The 25870-nt window shown below is 35.7% G+C and overlaps 1 protein-coding gene across 3 annotated transcripts in view; it reads left to right on the forward strand.

The window, feature by feature from the left end:
- Positions 1–25870, forward strand: part of LOC106091591 (protein Atossa) — a 125801-nt gene that overhangs the window by 78723 nt on the left and 21208 nt on the right. Inside the window, exons 1-3 of one of the 3 annotated variants that reach the window (XM_013258153.2) lie at positions 5987–6315; positions 11527–12425; positions 21700–21787. The gene's annotated coding sequence lies outside the window, so the exon portion shown is untranslated. Of the gene's footprint in view, positions 1–5986; positions 6316–11450; positions 12426–21699; positions 21788–25870 lie in introns of those variants that run through there. The other 2 variants (XM_013258161.2, XM_013258168.2) reach the window with 2 other exon arrangements.

Raw genomic sequence — 25870 nt, forward strand, 5'->3', positions numbered from 1 at the left:
GTTAGCATCTTTGTGTTGGTGTCCGTCCATCCTGATAACACTACATAGTATATAAAGGAAAACATGTTGATGCGAAAATACCATATGATTGCTGACGTTGGCTGTGCTGCGACTGCACTGTCTGTCTCTGTCATTTGATGCGCAGAGAGTACACAATTATAAAGTAGAGAGAGAGAGCGACAGAGAGAAAGTGGTGATTTTGAGAGTAAGATAAAAGAGTTCCAAATGTTGAGCAACATCATAAATAGGGGAAAAAACTGAGAAAAGTGCATCGAATTACGTGCAGCAATAATGGGCATGTTTTATATCTACTGTAAATAGAAATTTACAAAAATAATATAAAAAGCAACAGTTTAGGTAAGGTTGAAAAGAGGCTTCAGATGTTAATCCGCTCCATGCCATTATGGACATACACCCTAACCAGTAATGGATTTGCTGTGCACTCTAAATATTACAAAGTAACCTTACAATCAAACTTTTTTTACGGCAAGGCATTCATGCAATATCAAATGTATACTGGTGGAAGAAATTACCAAGAATGTCTTTATCTCACTGTATGTTCCATGAAGATCTTGCATTAAAAGTTCACGTACGGCATCAATTCTCTCTGGTAAAACGGCCGTCTTTGGACGACTTTCACGGAATTCGGGTTTGATCGAGCGTCGCACGAAAATGTTCCCGAAGATATTCTATTTTGCTTTTCTCAAATTAATTTTACCACGTCACTGTAAATAATACGTCAAAACGTTCTGAGTATGCCTATGCTAATAAATGTCTATCTTTCCAATGGAAATGTCAGATAGCACCTGGCAACACTTACACCGGTGTTCAAAAAACTTAATGTAGAATTGAAATAGATTTATTTGACCGATTTCCTTTGTAAAACTGTCTAATAAACTTATTTTAAGGCTTCGCCGCCATTAGTGTTTCTTAGTCCAACTATTTTGCATAAGTACGCCGTAGTCCTTTGTGTTCCGTTAAGAGACCGAAAGCTATACGGATCCCCTTACTTTCCTTCAGTAATAGTCTCGTCGTAACGATCTGCTCTTTCATACCCCCTTACTTCGCCATGGCACGGCACCCTATTTTGCATAAGTGCGCCCGTAGTCCTATGTGTTCCGTTATGATACCAAAAGCTATACTGATCTGCTAACTTCTTTTCAGTAATAGTCTCGTCATAACGATCTGCTCTTACATCCCCCCTTACTTCGCCATAGCACGGCACCCAAACAATGTGAATCGTATCATCCTTAGAAAAGGCGTTAATCTCCTTCTTATATACAAAATTGTTCGTGACCTCACCGTTCTGTTTGTTACAGCCCAGATGACCAGTTTACTATCCATATTGATGTTCACACTGGACGTCCTCGCTTAAACACCATACCATCTTACGCATTCCATGAAACATCTCAGTCCCTGGTTTCCCAATCTAAACCCCCAGGTCCACTCTGTCCTCTAGCATTGATCCACCCGTGTAGCATGAACTACCAGATGACAAAAACAGATTTTCGTCAATCCAATAATGTATCGCTGGCAGCAGTGCCTCTTACTCGACCTCAAGTGTCGTCTCAGGTATTTGTTTGTCTGTCGGATATGAAGAATAGTGTCCAGTACCTAGTGAGCGTGGTCATCATCACCCCGCCTATGCCAAGATAAAATGATCTCTGAAGCTGTTGAACTTTTTCTTCTTCGCACTTTTTCTCCTGCGCCAACCTACTGCGGCGTAAGTTAGTATTAGTCTAATCGCGCTCCTGGAGAGCCACAAGACTATCTTCCGATTAAGACTCCATTTCGAGCCTGCGGCCCATTTATATAGTACCGAACACCGATGAGCCTTCTCGGTACCCTCCTGAATAATACACATCAAATTACGTTTCCTGTGCAAGCTCACTCATAAGTATTTGACCTTGTCAGACATCGATACATTTGTGTTGAGGAAGCAGGCAAATCTCTGTCATCTCGGGGTCTACATTCAGACTCGTTGGTCTAACCCAGTCGTATGTCATATCCAAGACTTGTTCTGCCCTTCTTCATAGCTGGTTCGGACTCTACCCCTTAGAAGTATTATAACATCATCTGCGTAATGGACATCTTCAAAACCCCCCTTAGTCCGTTTCCGTAGTATACTATTTGTGGTGAGATGGAGTTAAGAACGTCGTTCTAGCGCTAAATCGACAAGCCGCAGTCGTCTTAACCTTAGACAAAATGTTCCAACTGATGCTGAAGAATTTGGATTTACCTTAAGTAGATATATTGATCAAGTTCCTCAGCCTTTCTCTCGACACTCTTATTAGTCCCGATGCCTGAAAAATGAATGGAGTTATCCTGCTACTAAAGCCAGGAGCTTATTCGATTAAGAAGGAATCGTTATCACCTTCATCAGGGGACAAAGAGAACACGATTATGCATACATATGTTCTCTTAAGAAATTTACTGGGCTGTATGTGCCCAACACCGTTCATTGACGTCAGGTTGAATCTTCAGATGTAGAGCAATAGGATTATCGCTTTAAAATAGAACCTCAAAATCAAGCTACGTTTCAGGCAGGCCACATTGACGAGGATAAGGTAGCAGAAACAGTAAATAGCTACTAAGCATGTGATGTTCTTGGAGTCAATCCATAGTAACTCATGAAGTGAACCTTCCACAAGAGACCAGTTCTGGACGACACAAGTCCTGTTAGCCTGTCCAACCAATATTGCTCAGGTGACAATCCAAGTTACAGAGTTTCTAGATCTTCGGAAGATGTATACTGCCATACAGAAAAACATGCACTGTTTCTACGGACTAAATAGTCGATCTGCAACATATGTTGCTAATACATACACATGTTGCTAGACACACGCATTTCCATTACATGATAACATAAGTGTGATTGTAATAAAATCCATTATTTTTTTTATATTAAATCAAGTAAGAGAGAAAGAGGGTGAGTCAGTCGATAAGAAAGGGAAAAGGGGTGATAAAAATACAAGAAAATTGCGATAACCAAACTTAACTAGAAACTACGTAGTAATAATAGGGAAAGGGTTTTTCATAAATTTGAAAAACAAAGTGCCTACGCACATACTCATCTTTCTTTGTGGGTACATATTATTATGCTCAAGAAATTGTTGTTGTTGTTTATGGTATGTTTTTATCAACATAAATTTTTATGGTTTTATGTTATGTCGTCGTTTGCTTTTTTTATTTTTTTTTTTAGATATGAACGTATGGCTGGCATCACATGTATACATAAACTCATATATAGTATGAGTATTTGTATTAGATATCTTATGTTTATATTTATTCACTATACTCTTATTGCGTTATTTACGTTTATATGTCAACATATACCTTGTATATTTGTATACATATGTATGTATATTTTTATGTACATATGTCTGTTTTGTGTTCTACGACATAAGTCATCGTTTTAATGTTGACGTAGTCGTTTTGCTTTGTATTATATTTTTTTTGCTCTCTTTTATTTTGCTGCTGCCTTAGTGCTATGTACTTGTTTTTGTTTTGTATGTTTTTGTATTCTGTCGCGTTGCCTTTATTTGTATAGATTTGCTTGCTCGCTCAGCTGTTTAGAAAGTCATGGTACTGGTACACAATCAAAGTGTATGACGATGATGACGGCGATGTCGAAGTCGATGTTGATAACAGCGACGTCGACTACAGCGGCGACATCAACAAAATACAGCTGCGATGAAGGTTCGTGCACACACCATAACCAGTGATGCCACAAGCCAATTTAATTATTCTGATGAAAACAGAGTTCATGTGGTGTAATTATTTTTAACTTCACATTTTTAATAACAATTTAATGCAAAAGTTATTTAAATATAATTTTTTAAACTGAATTCATATATTAAAAAATTGTTGAATAGGTAAAGGGTGATTTTTTGAGGTTAGGATTTTCATGCATTAGTATTTGACAGATCACGTGGGATTTCAGACATGGTGTCAAAGAGAAAGATGCTCAGTATGCTTTGACATTTCATCATGAATAGACTTACTAACGAGCAACGCTTGCAAATCATTGAATTTTATTGCCAAAATCAGTGTTCGGTTCGAAATGTGTTCAAATTTTGACAAATTTTGTTCAGAGATGAGGCTCATTTCTGGTTGAATGGCTACGTAAATAAGCAAAATTGCCGCATTTGGAGTGAAGAGCAACCAGAAGCCGTTCAAGAACTGCCCATGCATCCCGAAAAATGCACTGTTTGGTGTGGTTTGTACGCTGGTGGAATCATTGGACCGTATTTTTCAAAGATGCTGTTGGACGCAACGTTACGGTGAATGAACACATTTCGAACCGAACACTGATTTTGGTAATAAAATTCAATGATTTGCAAGCGTTGCTCGTTAGTAAGTCTATTCATGATGAAATGTCAAAGCATACTGAGCATCTTTCTCTTTGACACCATGTCTGAAATCCCACGTGATCTGTCAAATACTAATGCATGCAAATCCTAACCTCAAAAAAATCACCCTTTACCTGTATACATTTTTTGACCACAAAATTATTCGTAACCTCATTTAATGCTGGGTGTAATGATATTTAAAGATATGTCAGAGACGAGCGAAAGAAAGAGGAAAAGGACAGCATTGGGGAGCAGACGAAGGAGCACCGATTCGAACTCCCTAAAAGAATTTTTATACTCATCATTAAAAACTGTTTCAATTGCTCTATTAAATTTCCCGTTATAAAATACGATGACGCGAGCCATAAATCGGAATTTAATGATCAATTGGGGGCAATGTGACGCAGAGGTTGGCATGTCCGTCTATGACGCCGAACTCTTGTGTTCAAATCCCTGTGTAAACTTCAGTGGTGGTTATCCCCTTACAAATGCAAGTGGTGTCGCATGCCGTTCGGTTTGTTGGGGTAAAACTTGGATAGGACTGCACTCTTTGATACGAGACAAGTATCCTCTGTTCTTTAGTGGAATTTTCATGGGTAAATACGTATGTATGTAACGAGCAGCGTAAATGGGGGGAAACTGTTTTTTGTGGTGGTTATCCCCTCATAATGCTAATAACATTTGTGAGGTAAAGAGGTGTCGCACTGTGGCACGCCATTCATACTCTACTATAAAAAGGAGGACACTTATAAGTTGTCACTCCGTGCGTGTGACAGCCAATAACCTCTTTGAATGATCCCGTCTTGTCGATTTATTTAAGAAGCGCTTTAAAAGATACATTTATAAGATTATTTGGATGGGAGGCAAATTTTTACTACAAGGCCATTTTTGAGGCCTTGAACATCTGTTTCATGATAATCCAGTGTTTAATTCAAACATCTAGTCGAAAGAGAGCAAAGGTGTCTTTCTCTTCAACAAATAAACACTGCGAAAAGATTTTATATTAGTATTGCTGTGAATGTCCTTTTATCAATTCCAGTTAATACTGGCAGTTTTGATATAAATATCAAAATTTTGCTGTGAATCCCATTAAAAATGATTTGGTCCCATTAAATGATCAAATTCGAAAATTTGAAACCAAAAAAATGTCTTTGTACAAGCATTGAGTGCGATTCTATCGTTTGCTTCTATTCTCTTTCTCATTTATTACTTCTCCAAAGGTTTACATGGTCAGACAGAAACATCTCTAGTAAGTCTCACCAAAGTGTGTTTTTGTTTTGGTACCTATATATTTTTTTCATGTATTCAACGAGTGTATTGTATATTTAGACTGGTTGGCTGCCTGGTTTTGTTTGTTTAATTTTCATTTCATGTTATGTTTTGTCGTTGTTAGTGTTGTTGTTGCTGCTGCTGTTATTCCATCTTTTTGCGTTCACTTTATGTGCTGTTGGCTACTGCTGGTTGTTCTGTTGTCTCTCTGCTGCTGCTTTTATGGCTGTGCCAATGTTAATGATAATGATGTGTGTGTGTGTGTGTGTGTGTGTGTGATGTGCGCTGCTGCTGTCGAACGAAGAAACGGCTGACTGGCTGGCTCTGGGTTTTTGTACTGAGTGTAGTTTTACTACACAAGCTGTCAGTCGCTTTCAAGCAACGTGAGTGTTAACATCTCGTCTAAAAATTTGGTGTCTTTTTTTAAAACCCTTAAAAAGCAAATCAAAAACAAAGTTGAAAAACATCAGAAATAAATTATAAAAATCCAAAAACTTAAAAAAAGATCTTGTATCTTTTTTTGAGTAAAATCAGAGGCAAAAAAAACCCCACAAAGTGCCAACGAACGTGTATAAGAGAAAAAGCAAAATAAGGGGTCGCGTGTAGGGTAAACAACAGCAAAGAAAATAACAGCCGTGCGCTTTTGATTCGTTTTCTACGAGAAGAAGTGTAGTTCGAGTGTTTTGTGAACAAAGTATGTGGTGTTTCTATGTTTTTGTTGTTGTACAAAATCAAATAGTGTCGACGAATACAAAAAATAATAAGAATAAAACTGCAAAGAAAGAATAAATAGAAGGAACAACGGATGGATAAAATGGCAGCAAGCAGAAGGAGATTTTTGTAAATGTATGCGTGTGTGCATCCAGGCTGAATGTTAACATTCAGCCTGTCAGTACGTTCGTACGTCCGTCCGTCCCTCTGTCTGTCTGTCTGTCTCAATTGCCTTTGTGTCTTTCTGCATATACATACAAACATGTGTGCAAGTTTGAAGTAGTGATTAAATAGCAACAAAACCAAAAAAATATATAAAAGAAAAAATACATTTCGAACAGCAACAAAAATTGCTGCAGTTGAGTTGAAAGCTAAAAAAAGGTATGTGTTGTTGTTGCTGCTGTTGACTTGCTGGCACTGTTCGTACCTACATTCGTTTGTTGTTTGGTTGGTTGGCTGGCTGATAGGCCCCAAGTCCAAGCCCCCTCTGTGTATACCAATTATTTGGTTTGTATAACTTAGCAGTAATAGCATGGGGCACCACCACCATCACAACAAAGCAACCATCCAAGCCAACAACGATGACAACAAAAGCTCGTGCCAGATGCTAGGTATTAGGGACGGAGATTTCATTGAGGGTCGGGGTCTGCATGACCATCAAGAAATGAAATGCAAAGAAGAAAAGAAAAAAAAGACAATGTTTGGTTTTGTTTTCTTTGGTTTAAAGAAAATTTATTTATTAATAAGGAAGTGAAAATACCTTACTGTAAAGAAAAACCAAAACAAAAAGAAATACTATTTTGCTATAGATTTTTCTATAACAAAAAATCTGTGAATAAACCATGAAAAGTTTTAAATTTTTATCTTAATAGGTATAAATAAACAAGATTGCAAAATTCAAAATCAATATCCATCCATACAATCATTTGTCCAAGGTTTTTTGTATGTCATCAATTTTTTTAAAGCCTGCAGCACTAAGCATACAATGTACATACATATACATGCATAGCCATAATCAGCTCAGGCCCCACAAAAACAAAACTTGTTTCCAAGTGAAATTTCTACCAAATCAGCAGCGCTGCAGATACATTGAGATAAAATGTTAACTAAAAATATTATTGTTGTTTTTTTTTTATTTGCAATGCAAATAAATGCTATTTTAAATTTGCCCTTTTAAAATATGTACCTACTTGTAGAAGGAAGTTGTGCATTTTCTGTTTTTTAAATAACAACTTGGCTTATAAATATTTAAATATATATGAATACCTATGTGCCAGAAAAAAACTGCGAAAATATACAATAGCTACCTTTTTTCTATAAATTGTTACACTATTGTGTTTTGTTTACATTGTGCTATGCAAGGGCCAGTTAGTACCATACGTAGCGTACGTAATCCATCCATCAGCTGTTTAAGTTGTGTTTGTATGGGCTCTCTCTCTCTCTCTCTCTGGTTTTGACGTGGGCAAATGCAGTTAAATGCATAACAGCAGCAGCAACAACTTACAAAAGTGTTAAAGCGATTAGATTTGATGGAAAATGAAAAATTAACAATGGACAAGATATACTTATACACTGTAATTAAGTTTAAATTACTCATCTAAGGAAATCGTTGAGAAAAAAAACACCAGCAATTAAATAAAAAAAAATAAGGTGAAATAGGCGATTTTATTCAAGTAATGTGAAAAAATTAATATCAAATCAACAAAAGTTTTACTACAAAATAATTTGGAAATAAATGAAATTAAAAAGATATGTTTAGGATGGGATGAAGATTTCACGTTAAAACCCATTTTTAATGCCAAGGTGAAATAAAAAAATAAAGAAATCACCTATACCTACAAAATTCATTAAAACATGAATTTTCAATTTCTTTTCTATCTAGAAAATAATAACCCACTTGCTAAAGTCTATTAAAAATTAAATTTTAGAAAACAATTTTATGCTTTTAAAACGTGTTCTTTTCGAATCCTTTACTCATTTTATTTTGCAAAAATTTTCCTTGACAAAATTCAATGTTAAAGTTATCCCTAATGGGGTCAGGGCAGTAGGTATATAACTTTTTTTTTATATGACCTCAATAGTTATACATATCTTTATTTACTGGGTCATGGTTACATGAAGGTCTTTCCTTGTTTCCAAGGCTAATCCTAGAAAGAAGCTTGAGTTTTTATTTTCTCTTTACTTTCTCTCTTGACCCACAAACCTGTTTCCTTTGTAAACTTTGCTAGGTTTTTAATTATTTAGAACAAATGCATTCATTCTAAGTTACCTATGTGGTTTTACATTGCCATACTCAAGTAAACTTCATTTTTTTTTCAAGTTCACAACCCCATGTGAATGGGTTGTGTACTAGGTCAAAAATTCTTTCATATTTATTTAATGAATATACTTTAGTTTTTTACAATTTCTACAATAAATGCTTACAGGTTTCTGCGAACATATATTTTTTTTGTAATTTTTTGACCGTACTTGCCATGAGGATGTTTTTGTTTACATTCATTAAGGCCTGGTTCTGCTCCCGTAAACGTACCGTAACGTGTCAGCTGTTTTACGTTATGAATACACATGCAAATGATTACCGAATGTCTGCAGATCGTAAACGAAACGCAGAATTAAGTAAAAACAAAATTTTACGTTCCGTTTTTCGGGTCGGCTGATTTACTAATTTGAAGTTTAAACAAATATGAAAAGCAAAAATGTGTATTTAGAAGACTTGGACTTCGTCTTACCGCAAATTCATCTTGTGGTCGCCTTTCTGTATACACGAATGCGTCTATATTAGATTGTTGTTGAAGTTATAGCCACATTTGCATATGGAGGTAGCAATCCTCGTCAAGCTCTTATAGGTGAGCAACTCGTTCCGGGCTATACGACCGATCGACGCGGAAACATGACGGCCATTAGTAATTTAAAGGTGATAATATCTCGCCTTGTCGTATCGAGCATCATAGGCACTCAGTATTTGTGCAAGAACCGGTACCACCAGCGCTCTCACTGAGACTCTCCACTCTACCGCTGATTTGGTAATAAATGAAATTAAAAACATATGTTTAGGATGTGTTAAACTGCCTTTATTGGGGCTTCTCGTGATGACGAAAAACACCACATAGGTTGGAGCTCAAGGTTTCAGCCTGTGTTGTGCCCATAGCCATCCCCTACCCGTGCCGGGATTAGATTGTCGCATGGTATAGCGATTAGCTGATATATAACTTTTTGGAATTGCTGCTTGCCATTGAGGATGTTCAAATGTTCTCATATTCTCTATTTACTTTACGTTTTCTCGGACCATTTTGACATACGTATGCTCAAACTTTATAGGGGCCTTCCATGATGTTTTAAATAATTAATTTTTTATTAGTGAATAAACGAAAACGTAACAACTCTGTATGGGACCACAAAAAAAGGCATTCGTAATAGATGTTATGTTCAGATTTCATAAATTTTGTTTATAAATACTATGAGAAGTTTTATTAAAGAAAAATCATTATTACATTAGAAAATTTTCTATGAGAAGAAATTTAAGAATATGATCGTTCATAAAACAAAGTTCTTATATTTGAAATTTTGTTTCATACATGTAAAGAAATATGAACTTTTCATAAATAATATGTCTGACTTTCCTAAATGTTATGATATGTTTCATTGATCCTAATATTATAAAAAGATTCATAGCAATGAAATTAAAAATTTTTTCATAAACGTTATGACAAAATCATTACTATCATGAGCATTTGTCTTTCTGTGCAGTTTTGGATGAGGTAGGTTAGGTTTAAGTGGCAGTCTGCAATCAGACTCATATAGACGTTTTGGTCCATTGTGATACGACAGAAACAGAAGTAGAAAAATCAGCATGTTTTATGTTTAGACAGTGACCTGTCATGACGCACACAATGACTGAGAGGTCTGTTCTTGCCAGTGACAGCAAAGCAGTAGACCTCTTCAAGTCTAGATTAGGGCACAATGTTTTGGAATGCTCCCAGTCCCCTCTTTGGGACCATCTATCACTTGCTACCCTTCGAGCCTGATGCTGAAAATGAGGTTGAATCTGGTCGTGCTTCTTAACCAGAAACTAATCCGGAGAAGAAACGTCAAGAAAAGCTCCAGAAGAAGACTACTTTTGTTGCACCTCGATAGGAAGGAGTTGGGAGCTTTACCCGGGAACAGTACAGGGCATGTTTAAGGCGGTAATGCAAATTTACCCATTAATATTCAATTAACGAACCAAGTGCAAACTTCTCATATATCAAAGATTGCTGTCCACTTCAAGCTTAAGCTCAATGATAAGGGACGTTTTTAAAGAGGAGTCCGAACGGTGTGTCGACACCTTTTTGGGGAGAAGTTTTTACATGGCAAAGTACCAAACAAATGTCACCGGCATTATGTGGGTATAACCACCACAGGGGAGTTCTCTTTGTTGAAGGGCTGGCCGTCGTTTTCTCGGAAATACATCTCAAGGTTGGTAGTACACATCCTTTTCATGGAGTCTCTGTAGACGCGGATGGGTCTAGATTGCATTAATGCACCGAGGCAGGAGTTCCCTAATGTTCCCTTAACTATAGGCATTCTTCTGTTCTGATGTAAGGCTGATAATACGACCCCATGATAATATGGCCCCATGCTATGATGAAGATTATAATATTTAAGATGGAAGACATATTTTGGACTTGAAATTAGGACACAAGATAATATTTTGGCATTTTACATCTAAAACTAATGACATTTTGTCTCTTGATCAGCTGGTTTTTGCCACATAAAATAGGTTGATATCGGTGGATTATCGAAAGATTTTAGATTTTAGAATTGTTTTGCTCAAGCCAATTAAAAAAGATTATAAGGACAATGTGAAACTGGGGGCATAATTTCTTTCAAAGCATATAAACGCACACATATACCTATACAAATTTGCACTTGTTGTTGATTAAATTTTTTATTATCGAATATTTGTTTGACTACACCTGCGGCGCTGACGTCTATCGTCGCCGTCAACATTGTTTCCACCTTTGTTCAAATGCTGCATTGCACACATGCACACACTCTTCTTCCGTTGTCTGTTCGGCACCCCCCATTCTCTGGTTCCTCTTCTACCACAAGGCGGCGAACATTAACCACAAAATTTAATTATAATGCAAAAATAATTTTCATAATGTTTTCATGTCTTTCTCCTATTATCGTTACCAATAATGGTTGCCCACAGCGCAATTTAATTTTAATCGAACTGTTGTCGTCTCATACCAAAACAATCAAGCATCAAGAAAACAAGAAATTAAATAAATTAAAAAAAAAGAAAAAACTTAAGAAAAATCGTGAAATAAATACCTAATAAATAAATTAGTAACAACAATCATTGAGAGAGATATAAAGGGGAGGAAGCCTCATCTGTGGTCGACCAACATACATAGGCGCAATTTAGTAAATGTGTGATGAAGCAACTACATCCACAATTGGAACATTTCCAATGGTGTATAAAACAAAATTCAACAGTTTTCATAACAACAAAACTACCAATCATAAACAATATCACCAACACCCTCAGTGTGCTGCTCTAACAAAGCCAACAATAGCAACAATCAACAACATCAGCATCAAAACGATAACATTGGCACGAGCTAAAGAAAATTATTTCAATAAAAAAAGTTAAAACACAACAACAACAAAATCTCATCATACATATTAGGCCAAGCGAGAGCGAGAGCTCATACCCACCAGCACCGCCCGCCCCCCGCCCTACTTGGTCGTGTGGGTCCACGAATTCAATACAACCATCAACATCGCCACCACAATAAAAGAAAATTTGTGCTGGCTGATTGCTGCTCTGTAGGCGCAAACACACACACACACACACATGAAGGCGAAGCAAAATGAAACAACATTTCCAAATGTAAAATTGATTACAACAACAACATCAACAACAACGGGTTGGTTAAAGATAAAAGCCAAAAATATTCTTGCTCCCCAAAAATAAGCAAATTTTGTGAGAGTGAGTGATGAGAGTTATATGCGTGTGAGTGTGTGAGTTTGCGAGTGGAGTGACCCCAAACGTCATCGCCGTAGTCATCAGAAAAAATACACAGCAACAATACAGGAAGTCAGCATGTAAGTGAAAAAAATCATTTGACCTATTTATTATATTTTTTTTGTGTTATAACAATTTTCACAATTTTTTTTTAAATGTCCTAAACGTAATCATCATCACAGTTGAATCTGTAACACTCAACAAATGAAAAATAATAAAAATTAAAATATAGCCTATCATATCTATGATTATCTCAAGAGTTCATATTTGTATGTAGGTATTTTGCTTACTTTTCATATCTCATTGTGAGTGTATTGCTGTTTCTCTGCTGCTGTGTCTTACTGTAATTTAATCAAAAAAAAATGTACTACATACACATAGCCTTACATACATGCATATCATTTTATCTCTTTCGTTTTTATTTTTTGTTTATTATTGTTACGTAGTCATGGTTGTTGTTGTTTTCCTTATTTCATTCGATCAGTTGTTTTTTGTTTATATTTTTCTTCCACTGCCTTCTACTTTTTTTTGCTTTTGTATTTATCTAAAATGTATATGACACATTCTCTCTCTCCCTCTTATGCTCACATATACTTTTACTCTCCGGTTATAGAAGCACAAACCTCTCAGACTCTCGTTCATTTATTTCCCCTTCTTGGATCTAAGGATTGGAGAGGGGTGACAACTTCCCTCCCCCAGTAAATTAGATAGGCTCTCTGTTTTTATTCTCCGATTTTATTATTGGTTTTATTTTTAACAGGCAGTCAATGCCTTTCTTGGACACCCATTATACACTTGTACACATGTTGGCCCCTCTTTATTCCTACACGTCTCTTAATACATATTGAGGTATAAATATTGTATACATGTTTGTATGTTTTGTGTGTTTATAGTTCAAATAACTGGTTAGTGGATTAAATTAACTCGTTGCGTGTGACAGAATGGCGCAGACCTACGTATAGGTGCGAATTAAAATAAAACAAAGATTATTTTCAAAACTTAAGTGTTAAACCTTGCATTGGCATCCACAAAGTTTCAAGGACCACATTGACTAAGGGTATCAAAAATTAAGAATCAAAAGAGTATTCCTAGTATCAACTAAGTGGCATTAAGTACTCTTTACACGGTGGAACATTTTTGGGTAAATAGTTGAAACTTCAATGCTTCTATTGTGAATGATGGTCAGAGTGCAAGGATAAATTAATAAAATCATTATAAACAAGTAAAAACGTTCTTAGTTCGACCATGGGCCGAATGGTCATAAAATCGTTTAAAATCTCTCTATTGTGTATTATGCATTTCTTTATTGAAGGAATATTTTTGAAATATAAGATGGCAAATGTTTAAATCGATTATAATTCGTAAGAAATTTTACATTGAAATGTCTACAAAGGTGGTATAACATCCTTTATATACGGGATGAAGTTTCATTCGATACGAAAGCACACTCGATTACGTTTGCGGTAGTTCGGCCCCAGGTCGAAACTTAGGAACCTACTACCATTGATTCTATTGAAAATTTACACCAATTGACTTATTGGAACATTTCATTTAGAAACAGACGTAAACTTCTGACATATCAGTCAGGATTCGAACTCAGGCGTTTAGTGTCATAAACGAACATGCTGGTTACTCTGCGCTACGGTGATCTTCAAGAGCACATGCGGAATTTACGTACGCATGTTCCCCAAAAAAATGTCGGGTGTCGGGTAGGGGTGCTCTAGAGATCCATTGTTGTCGTAGCAGTGCTTTAGCCCTTGGACGATGAAGGGCTCCATCGGATTAATCCAGCACGTAGAACCGACTACTATGGTATTGGTATAAATTTGTCGAAATGTGGGACGTATGGGGAAATCTCTTTCCCTTTATATTGTAGGGGACAACATAGTCTTTAATTGAATTTACTTAAGCACTTTCTAAAATTCGATTAAATCAATTTATTTTTCAATTGAAATTTACAAAATTTTCAATCATGATTGTGATTGAAAAATTTTTTTGATTCAATTAAAAAATCTATTGATTTAATTAATTTTTTAATACGGATGGGAACAGCAGTGCAGGAGTCTACATCGAGTTTCTTGGGATTAGGGAGTCAAATTAGCTTCTGGACTGATGTAGCTTCTGGACTGATGTAGCTTTTGGGCTGATGCAGCTTTTGGACTGATGTGGCTTCTTTCAGACGGAGATCTTCGCGAAACTGAAGTCGCTGATGACGTGGCTGCCCAAGCAGACTCTCACGATATACGACGAGGTTGGACGCCCAAATTATAGGGAAGCTGCACGTAAATATGAACTTATACTTTGCATAACCCAACGACCACTATAGTAAGAAGTAGGGTAGGCCAGTGGCAAACATATGCTACTTTGGATTGAGTAGGCAGTTTAGAAACAAGGCGACCGCTCGACAGACGAAAATTTCACTATACTACCCGTGTTGTTATTTATTTCTGAGGCATGGGTACTTGTGAAAGCAGTCGAAGAAGTGCTTGGAGTGTTTGAGAGAAAGATTCTTTGTAGAATATGAAGAAAATAAGTCTTTTGAAGGTGGTATACAAAAACCGGGACGACCAAAAACCCCATGGAGAGACCAAGTGGTGGGAGACACCTCGAAACTTGGTGTTCTAGATTATAGAAAGAGCGCAGAAGATCGAGGCGCTTGAAAGGCTATTCTGAGTTTGACTAATGGGACAAACTTTATTTGTATGGATTATTCGATTAATCGTTTATTTGAAAATCACGACGATTAATCGAGCAAGACCGAAATGGGTTGTCGGTATAATGATTTATAATGCAGTGGCACGTTAACTGCACTATAGATCATTTTGACCTCACCGATTCCTCTGAAAATGACGTTATAAAAAATTTGCCAGTCTAGTGGATTCGCTAGCTCTTAGATAAAAAGAAACAAATCTTTTAAGTAGTTCATTAATGTGGTTTTATTTAAATCTTAAGAAATTTTTCCATTTCAGAAAGTTTAGTTATTGAATAAACATTTTGCGATCTTCCTCTTTTAGTTTTGTCATTCAAATTGATGATACCATATGTTTTAATAAACGGCGATAGTAAGCGACGACAAGATTAGCCGCTTATCTAATCGGGGATAGGATTTTTCTGCATACAAACTAAGCGCGAAAATCCGCTTAAGCCCAGTAAGCACCTCTGGCAACATTTTCGTTACCATAAGAAATGGATTGACATATCCTAAACAAAATTTTCGTTTTCGAAATTTTCGCTTGAAGGTACGAAGCTCAAGCCCCTGTTCCATAGTGGAATGTTCATGGGCAAAATTTGCATTTGTACGAAGCTTAAATGAAATTTTATTTGCGGAATAGGGTGACAGGGCAGGATAGGCATTGGAGAATTTTTTCTTGCAATTACGAATAAAAATGTATGTTTCAATAGTCCCATGCATCATTTGAAAATAAAAACGATTAATTTTGGTTTATTAGTCAACGATTTTTTGTCGCCATATTGTATTACGCACAACTATTTTTCAGTGACGACACAAATGTCTTGGCAGCAACTGAAAATTTCGCAAGAGGCTTTAATAAAACACCCCTAATTTCAACCTATTTGTCGCATTTTCAATCGGCACTTTTTGACATCCTCAGAGTTTATGTGGCCTTTCCATACTTTGTTTTCGGCAAATGAGGTAAACTTCTATAAGCCATGGTACTTATACGACTTTATACAGTCAACCTTCATGTGTGAACACCCCATTAACTTTATCTTCATTTAAATTGTCCCATCTCACTTGGTCATTCATCTCTCATGGGTTAATTCTGTCAATGGTTCGTCGTTATGCATGCAATCACATACACAGGCACACACAAATGAACGTTTAAACAAACAGATAAATGCACAAGAGACTTGAAACGAATCTTAGGGAACAAGAATATCAGTAAAGCGAAATCATATGGGCAAGAATGTACACTACAATAAGAACATATACATATATATATATATAAATAAAATAAGAACTGGATAGAATTTTTATGTGTACGTTCGTATGTACATATACGAATATGGTGGTTATGTATATAAGTATTTTTTTATATTTCCAGTGTTTTTTTTCGGCATATTTAGTTTGAATTATATTCACATACTTTTGTGTGTACCCATCGTTATCCAACATTTTGCGTGATATTGTTCTCAATTTTGATTCTCTTGTGTATTGGTACTATGTATAAAACTCCCTCATATTTCCATTTAATAATTACGTACGCACATGCACACACACGCACACACACACAGAAACGCTATAAAAATGTGGCTTTTCTATAGTCTCTATTGTACCTAGTTTTGTATGTTTATTATTATCGTGTTAATAACAATTTATTTAAATTCATTACAATCACACAAAATGGCAATTCTCTGATTCTGAAAAAGAACCAGACGCACAATGTCTGCGTAAATATGCACTACCTACATACACACACACGTACATACCTTTATATGGTTTTAAATCCTCATCCCCCCATGTATAATAAACTGAAAGCTACATCCGTTGAAATGTTTGAAATTCTTTCTTTAGCTCGTAAGACACTTGAAATGTTCAATTTAATAATATATAATAAGGTTTAATAAAGGCACACATGTAATATATACACAGTATGAGTTGTTACATATCTATGTATGAGAATTTTTCCAGTAAAAACCTTCTGAGCAATCAAAACTATTTGCTATTTTTGCTTTTCATGACGATACACCACACTTAATTATTTGTAAAGTGAAAATTGTTGGTATTATATCAAACACTCCCTGAGCTAAAGGGAAATTGGCTACTGCAGCACTTAGTTGTGTTTTTGATAGACGGAAACAGTTAAAATTTTTCTATATTTGTATTAATAGGTCTGTTCGCGTACTTTTACAGTAAAAGTTTGACAGTTAGAATTTACAGAAGAGAAAGAATAACCTTTACGCTCTTTCGTAATTTATATGAACAAAACAGCTGGTTTTATAAAAGCATATGTTCGATACTGGAGGCAGCATATTGCAAGCTCTCAATTCCCAAACTCTCAAAACTTCCTTGCTTTCACGCACTCTCCCGTTCTCTTTTGCTGGCAACAAAAGTACGCGAGCGACGTCCAGTAAAAATGTGTGCAAAGTTTGGTTTTCACGAACACACTTAAGATCTGTTCGCGGACTTTTCCAGTAAAAATTTGCAGGAGGGTAAGAACAGTCTTTAGGCTCTTTTACAATTTATTTGGATTAAACAGCTGGTTTATATAAAACAGCTGTTCAATGCTGCAAATTTCTGCTGGGAAAAAAAGCTCCAGTATAAATTTGCCAGCTCTCAATTTCCAAACTCTCACAAATTAGCTTGCTCTCTCGCACTCTCCCTTTTTCTTCTGCTATAAAATAATGTACACGATCGAGTTCACAAACACACTTGATGTTTCTTCCTATTGTAAAAATACCAGGGTATGCTTAAAAGCTGGTAGAATATGTCCAGCTCATTTGGCAAAAGTACAGTAAATGGAAAAATAACATACTATCAAAACAAAGAAGGCAAATATGAAATCACTTTACGAGACTCGTGTCATAGGTACCCTAATGGCTCTTGTCTAAATCTGTTGGGGTTTTGTAGAATAGGGGCAAATAAAGGAAATTCTACATATTGCTCGCACAAAGAATTCGAAGGTAGGATCTTGTGAATTTTGTGGCAAAGCTGCTATTACACGATCAGACATGTCCTGTCACTTATTAATAATATTAATAAGATTTGTCTTGTGTACTTCAAATACGAATAGAGCGCTCTCCAATCGGCATGTATTCTCATATGTATTGTACTTTTTTATAGACATGTGTCTACATGTATGTTCAATAAAATAAAAGCTTAATCAAAAAAATTGCAAATTTGTTCCAAAATCTATTTGTCGTATTAAATTTTTGGTACGTATCACACGATGTGTACCACTTTCAGAGTTGCTATTTTTGACATGTCTGATCGTGTAATAACAGCTTAAGGAAACGGTGAGTTCGGGCCCCCATGGCCGATTCCTAAGAAAGGCCTACGTATTCATGTCTAATGGTAATCATTCGACATGCCGACAGAACAGACATCAACGAAATTTTCCCCTATACTGTCAGAACAGCTTAAATAGAACACTCCTAGTACTGATAAAATATCCACACAGTACCAAAACAAAACGGATGTTTTATTTACACATTAAGCGGATTCTTTCTTTCTTAGTTTGTATGGAGAAAAATGCTTTACCCGATTTGATAAGCGGCTAATCTTATCGCCGTTTATTTAAACATATGGTGTCATCATTCCATTCAAATGACAAATCTAAGGGCTCGATTATGGATGACAACTCAACTATAGTTTCGTTGCCTGAAAACAAAATCATGAAATAAAAATTAGTATAAAGTTGAAAGCTTTCTTCAATTTTGTCACATATCACTGAGTACTGTCCGAGCCAAATTTGAAGCTCAATGATAAAGTGCATCCTTTTTAAAGCAGAGTCCGAACAGTGTGCCGCAGTGCGACACCTCTTTTGAGAGAAGTTTTAACATGACGTAGTACATCACAAATGTCGCCAGCATTAGGAGGGGATAACCACCGCTAATAATTTTTATATCCTCCACCGTAGGCTAAGGGTATACATTCTGTTTGTAACTCCTCGAAATATTCGTCTAAGATCCCATAAAGTAAATATTTTTTTAATCGTTATGACATTTTAAGACGATTTAGCCATGTCCGTCCGTCTGTATGTCGAAAGCACGCTAACTTTCGAAGGTGTAAATCTAGCCGCTTGAAATTTTGTACAAATACTTCTTATTAGTGTAGGTCGGTTGGGATTGTAAATGGGCCATATCGAATAATGTTTTAATATAGCTGCCATATTAACCGATCTTGTATCTTGACTTCTTGAGCCACTAGAGGGCGCAACGTCTATGTGATTTGGCTGAAATTCTGCATGAGGTGTTTTGTTATGATTTCCAAAAACTGTGCTAAGTATGGTTCAAATCGGTCCATAACCTGATATAGCCGCATATAAACCGATTTGGGTTTTTGACTTCTTGAGCCACTAGAGGGCGCAATTCTTACCTCATTTGGAAAATTATATAGGCTTCAGGATGGAAAATTATATAGGCTTCAGGATGGATGTAACGTCTTTCAAACCTTGGGATAGGCTGTTAGGATCTGAAAGATATCTGGCTATCAAGGTTTGCAAAGAAAATCTCCGATCATTGAGCTCATCTCGAAAGAGAAAGAAATAAAAATTGTAAAATTTTATAATCTTCGCCCTAACAGGCAAAAACTTGAAAAGGGAAACGAGGAAGTGGACGGGCTAGTCAAGAATGGATTGCTGATAAGCGTGCCGTTCGTGCTTCTGAATCCGTGAACGCTCTCCTATGCGGGCTTGTTGATTGATGCCGTTGTTTGCAAAAGTGGCCAAAGCCCTATTTCCATTGTTTTCGCAGTACAAGATGTCGCCTCTCCTGGGGCTGAGGAAGGGTCATTCTGCTTATGAGAGTCCCGACTATTCATTGCAACGTCAGATCTTTGACGTCGCACTGAATACAGGAAGAGGTGAACATCTAAGGAGGAGGACACGTTGAGCGCGTTGTGTTTAGTTACCCCGCAATTACTTGGTGAGGACATCGGATTATGGGCGAACACTTCTTTCTGTACCTGGATTACCTCTGTGCACTTAGTCCTCTTGTCATTTTGGACTACTGTAAAGCCTGAAGTTGTTGAATGAAACAAACTCTCGCCTATGAGAGTTCCTCTCTTAGTGTCTGGTTGTCTTTCGTTTTACTAATGTGCACCATTCTTCATCTGAATTCTTTGTCTTTTATCTCTTCCTCTCTTCTAGCGCAAACAGAGTAGACCTTAGGTTTCCGTGTAAAGAGGCTAAAAAATGAGGGGATAACCACCGCTTTAAATTTTGTCCGATGTCCTGGCCAAGATTCGAAAGCAGGCGGATGTGGGCTACAGTGGCACGACTTTGATGTTCTCATTCAGGGTGTAGTGGAGCGAGCCCGGTTCGGCTAGTTATATTATGAAAACTAATTTGCTTAAAATTGTTATTTGTTAAGAAAACAATGACGAAAATTCGACTAAAACTCATTTGTTTATTATGTTGGCTCAAATTGGAAAATCTTCCTTCTACGCTTTTAATGAATGTCATATTTTCATGCAGTTATAACCACAAATGAAAATTTTTTCACAAATTTTTTGCACTAGTTTTTTCCATATGGAGTTTCACTGTAAAATCTCAATTTAATACCCACCTTTATATAGCAAAATTTCCATACACTATTTACTAAATAGTGTATGGAAATTTGTGACTTAGTATAGACACAAACCTTTTGTGATGTTTTTTTTCTCAATATGTATAGTTTACTTTATCTCTCGTTTGTATTTGCATTAACGCTTTTTTTTTCTTCTTTAATGAAGTCCCTTTTATGTTTCTTTGTTATAATGAAAAAATGTGAATGTCATTATGGTCATTTGTCTCTGTCTTTGTCCCTATATCATTTCTTACGTTTTGTTTGAATTTCTACCCAAAATTCTAATGAGCAGTGGCCAACGATTATGATCATTATACTTCGAACAACAACAAACATTGGACCGTTGCGACCAGCACATACCGCAAATGATTCAGACACTTCAAAATCGAGTGAAAAAATTACGTCATTTCTCTTTGGCTCCTAACGTTAGAAGAATAGCATGAAGAAAATATATTTGGGGTATTTGTTGTTATTCACCCAGTAACATTGTTTGTTCTACTCTCTATGAGCCAGCAAGGCAGAAACAAACAAAAACAAAAGGCAAACAAAAAACAGCTGTCTGTCTTCTTCTTCTTACTGAGTAACATTTCATCACCTACAAAGATCGATCAGAGGCACAGCGATTAGTGCGACGATATTGAAAAGTAAATGTGTGTATGTTGTTGAAGCGATTTTACCCATTTCCATAGATACAGGGGAGATTATGAATATTAATCACCAACGCGGGATACAAATGCCAAACAACAATACCCAACTTAAGCATATTTGCAGATTTAGCTGTATGTTATTATTCGTTTCTGCTGCCTGCAAATAATATTAACAGTCTCCTCACAGTTGGGAATTTCTTAGACAAAGGAAAATATGTAGATGCTGATGCTATATGGATGGAATGACACAATTTTTTGATAGATATTGTTATTTTTTTTTGTATTTTTCGAAAAGGGAATTGCGCTGTTAACTTTGAACGACACATTACCATGCCATAGTTTCGATTTCTTGGTTCTCATACACCTTGGATGGTTTCTCCACAATTTTCTATTTAGCATAAATATCAACTACCTATAAATTTGATTTATTTATGTAAATTTTTTTTTTCTTTCTTTTCAGAATGCCTAAATTTATAGTGAAAATGATGTTTCTTTAACCATTGGATATAAATCTGTAGGCAGCAGCAGGTTTACAACGAAAGATTGTGGTAAGTTTTGCTGTATGGCATAAATAAAAGAGTTGAAAGGCCACTTAAATATATATGTATACCAAATTTATATACAAAGGCCTTATTCATAGGTTTATTTGACATATTTCCTTTGTAGAACTGTTGAAATAAACCTATTTTAAGGCTTCATAAAGTTGTGTGAATTAAGCCTAACACTAACTTCGACTTTTTACACGAACAACTGTCAAAACGCACTATAAAAAAATAATGACGAAGATAATGCGAACACATTCTGTACAAGTGGTAATGAGTTCCATGAGCAAAACAGTAGCGACATGTCGCTGCATCATTTTAAATTTCGCACAATTTTAAATGCTAATGTAATTAAATGCTCACGAAATGAGCCGAATCGGGACTCACTAAATAAGGTTAAGCCAAGCGATCAGCCGACATAAAATTTTTTAAATTTTTTTTTGGCAGTACTTGGCATTGAGGATGTCAACTTGTTCTCTTTTTACACTCATTCTTTGTTTACGTTTTCTCCTATTTAATGACAGTTTCAATCGGCAGTTTGGCATCCTTAATGATGTTCATGGGGCCTATCCACTTTATGTTTTCGCAAGTGATCTAACCTATTAGTGAATCCTGGTGCCGAATCAACTCTGATTCAATACTGTTGTCTTTGTTGCGTGTTGTTTAAGTTTTGTTTGTGTTCTGACGAAGAAAAGAGTCCGTCGGATGTCGCAATAATTTAATAGGAATTTTCATTGTGAATGAAGTCAGTACTAGGCTTAAGGCCGTAAAAGTTTAGAAAACATCAATTTTTTTTCATAATTCCAAACAAACAAGAACCTTAACATTTGGTTCTTTAACCATACATTTATGTGTGAATGATCCATAAAAAAAGAAGTAAAAAGGCGTTAAGTTCGGCCGGGCCGAACTTTGGATACCCACCACCTCGGGTATATGTGTAAACCACCTTTTGTTATAATCCGGTGAAAAATGCATAATTTATGTCCCCATAGCAGCTTTATCGACCAATTTCGACACGGAACAAGTCATTGTTCAATTTTGTAGAGTCATCTAAAAAAAAGTTCTGAACGTCTAAAGGCCCCTTTAGTTATTGTTATACGCACCCTACCGAAGAACGGGGGTATATATCCATTTTGTCATTCCGTAAAGTATATACAGCGGTCAAAAAAAGTATTCATCATTCAATGTTTTTTTTTTAATAAGTCTACAAAAGACAATTGGAATAAAAACATTAAACTAATGATGCAGTAGTGCTTGTGTGATATATATGTACACAATTTCATTGTTTTTAAAGAAAAAAATAGTATTTATTGGAACAAAAAGGGCCATTTTACAGCTGAACACAAAAAATTAAACAAAAAAAGTATTCATCATTGCAAAAAAACAAAAAAATAAATAACATAATTTAAAAAAATTAATACTTTGTTGTTCGACCACCGCGTCTTATAACTTCTTTTAAACGGTTTGACATCGATTGGACTAATTTAGCGGTTATATTTTGGTCTATATTAGTCCATTCCTCCATTATCACCTGTTGCATTTGACTCTTGCTCGAAAAATTGCGCGTTCTCAATTTGCGTTCGAGATGTTCCCAAAGATGTTCAATTGGGTTCAAGTCGGGACTTTGAGGAGGAGTTTTAATGACTTTGGGGCAGTTATACAGCATCCACATCTTGGTATTTAAAGCAGAATGTTTGGGGTCATTATCTTGATAATATTGAAAGTTATTACCAAGCCCAAGTTTTACAGCACTATCTTTTAAATTCCTCTTTAAAATGTCAATGTAATACTTATGATCCATTACTCCATTAATAATTTCAAGATTTCCCGCTCCTGAAGCCGCCATACACCCCCAAACCATTAAACCACCTCCACCATGTTTTACAGTAGCAACTGTGTTTCGTTCTTCAAGCTCTGTATTTGGTTTTCTGTACACTATGACCTTTCCATCGCACCTAAAAAGATTAAACTTGCTCTCGTCTGCAAAAATGACTGTTTTCCAAAATGATTCGGGCTGTTTTACATACATTTTTGCGAAGTTTAGCCTTTTCACTCGGTTTATTTTATTTATAAAGGGCTTCTTACGTGCAGTTCTTCCTCTGTAACTATGCCTTTTGAGTGTATTTCGAATTGTTTGTGTAGTAACTTCCTTCCCTAAATATTCCATAGTGTTCTTACGAAGAATGGTCGCATTTGTCTTCGGAGTTTTCTGAACTTGCCGCACTAGCCAACGCACATCTCCAACTGAAAGTGCTTTTGGTCGACCAGATCTTGGTTTATTGTCAACAGTTTTCGTTTCTGTCCACTTTCTGATGATGGATTGTATAGTAGATCGTGGTCTATTTAATATTTCACTGATAGTTTTTTGAGTTAAACCATTCCTGTGGTGTTTTATTATCAAAACTTTTACCTCATCAGAAACCTCGTTTTGCTTACGACCCATTTTGACAAAAACTATATTTTCAATGAAATTAAATATTTGCTGTCAAGGGCAAAGCCTCCTTTACTAAATAAAACAGAAAAGGGGGATTCCCAAATAATATTTGAATTTGACTTTGATGATAGCACATCAATGATGAAAACTTTTTTTGTTCTGTTTTTGGTGTTATTATATAAAATTGCATTTTTTGCGCTAATTAAATTTATTTTTTGAATTTATTTTAAAACATATTACGAAAAATAAACTATTGCATAAAACTGCATTATTTGTTTACTTTAAATTTTCTTCAATTACCCAAAATAAGTGAATTTATTATCAATTTTGCTAATGATGAATACTTTTTTTGACCGCTGTATATTCTTGATCAGCGTAAAAATCTAAGACGATCTAGCCATGTCCGTATGTGTACCATGTTGTGTACAAAGAATAAGTCGCGATTTTCATCCGTTTGTCTTCAAACGGCACAAACATATTTTTTTTTGCCAAGATATGAAATCTATTGACATTGGAAGAAATCGGTTCAGATTTGAATATAGATCACATATATACGTATATTCGTCCGATTTTGACTAATATTCCAATTGTTGTTAAATTTCATCGAAATCGGTACAGATTTACATATAGCTCCCGTATTTACATATATATGTATCTGTCGATTTTCATTTCTAGATACTTTTTCAAAACATTTTCTTAAAACTTTGCAAAGGTTTTCTTTTATGAATTTTACTATGTGTACCGATTTTGGTCTAAGTCGGTCCAGATTTAGCTATAGTTTTCATATATATTTTCGTCCGATTTTGACCAATACTGCAATTATTTTGTAATTTATTCCTTGTCCTCTCGAAGTTTGGCAAGGAGGTTTCCTTTTAACTTTTCAGATCACTGATGAATTTCATAGATCAGATATATCTATCTCCCGTATATATTTTAGAAGAAGCGCAAAAGATATAGGCGTTTGGAACGCTATTCTAAGGCGTTTGGAACTCTATATAATGAGAAAAAAGTTCTGTCATAACCAATTAAAGTAAAGTCCCGTATATATGCACCTTCTGATTTTCTATTTTAGGGCCTTTGCAAGCGGATTTATCCATATGTACGGATTTTGTCATACAACGACACACAACAAAAGCAACTACTATGAAACAGAACTTTTTGTGACCCAGTTCGTTAGCAATTAATTACATTTGCAATTATTTGAAATTTATATTTCGCAAATCGCCACTAATCGTTTGTTATTATTTGTAATTTACCAGTTCAACTTTGCACTGATATTCTATCCAGAGCATCTGACTTGCACTGGGTAGGACTAAAATAAACAGCAGTTGTTGGCTTCTGGGATCGGTCGTTTTGCATGCCTGCCTGTCTTGAATCATACATGTGCCATGTTGGTGACTGGTTTTATGGCCTATGTCAATCGGGTACTGCTTACTTGCCATAGTGAAATCCAATATTAATATCTTTCATTCTTATGCAATTTAAAATTTCTTACATTGTATAAACAAAAACAGGGCTAATGTATAATTTTACTTTCTCCTAAAACTGCATTTGCATCTTCTTCCTAATCCACATTTCTCTTGCTGTAATAAATGCAAATGCATATAATTTCTTCACTCTTTTTTGTTTGCTTTATTCCCCAAACAACAACAACA

Source organism: Stomoxys calcitrans, chromosome 5 (assembly GCF_963082655.1).
Source record: "Stomoxys calcitrans chromosome 5, idStoCalc2.1, whole genome shotgun sequence".
Taxonomy (NCBI): domain Eukaryota; kingdom Metazoa; phylum Arthropoda; class Insecta; order Diptera; family Muscidae; genus Stomoxys; species Stomoxys calcitrans.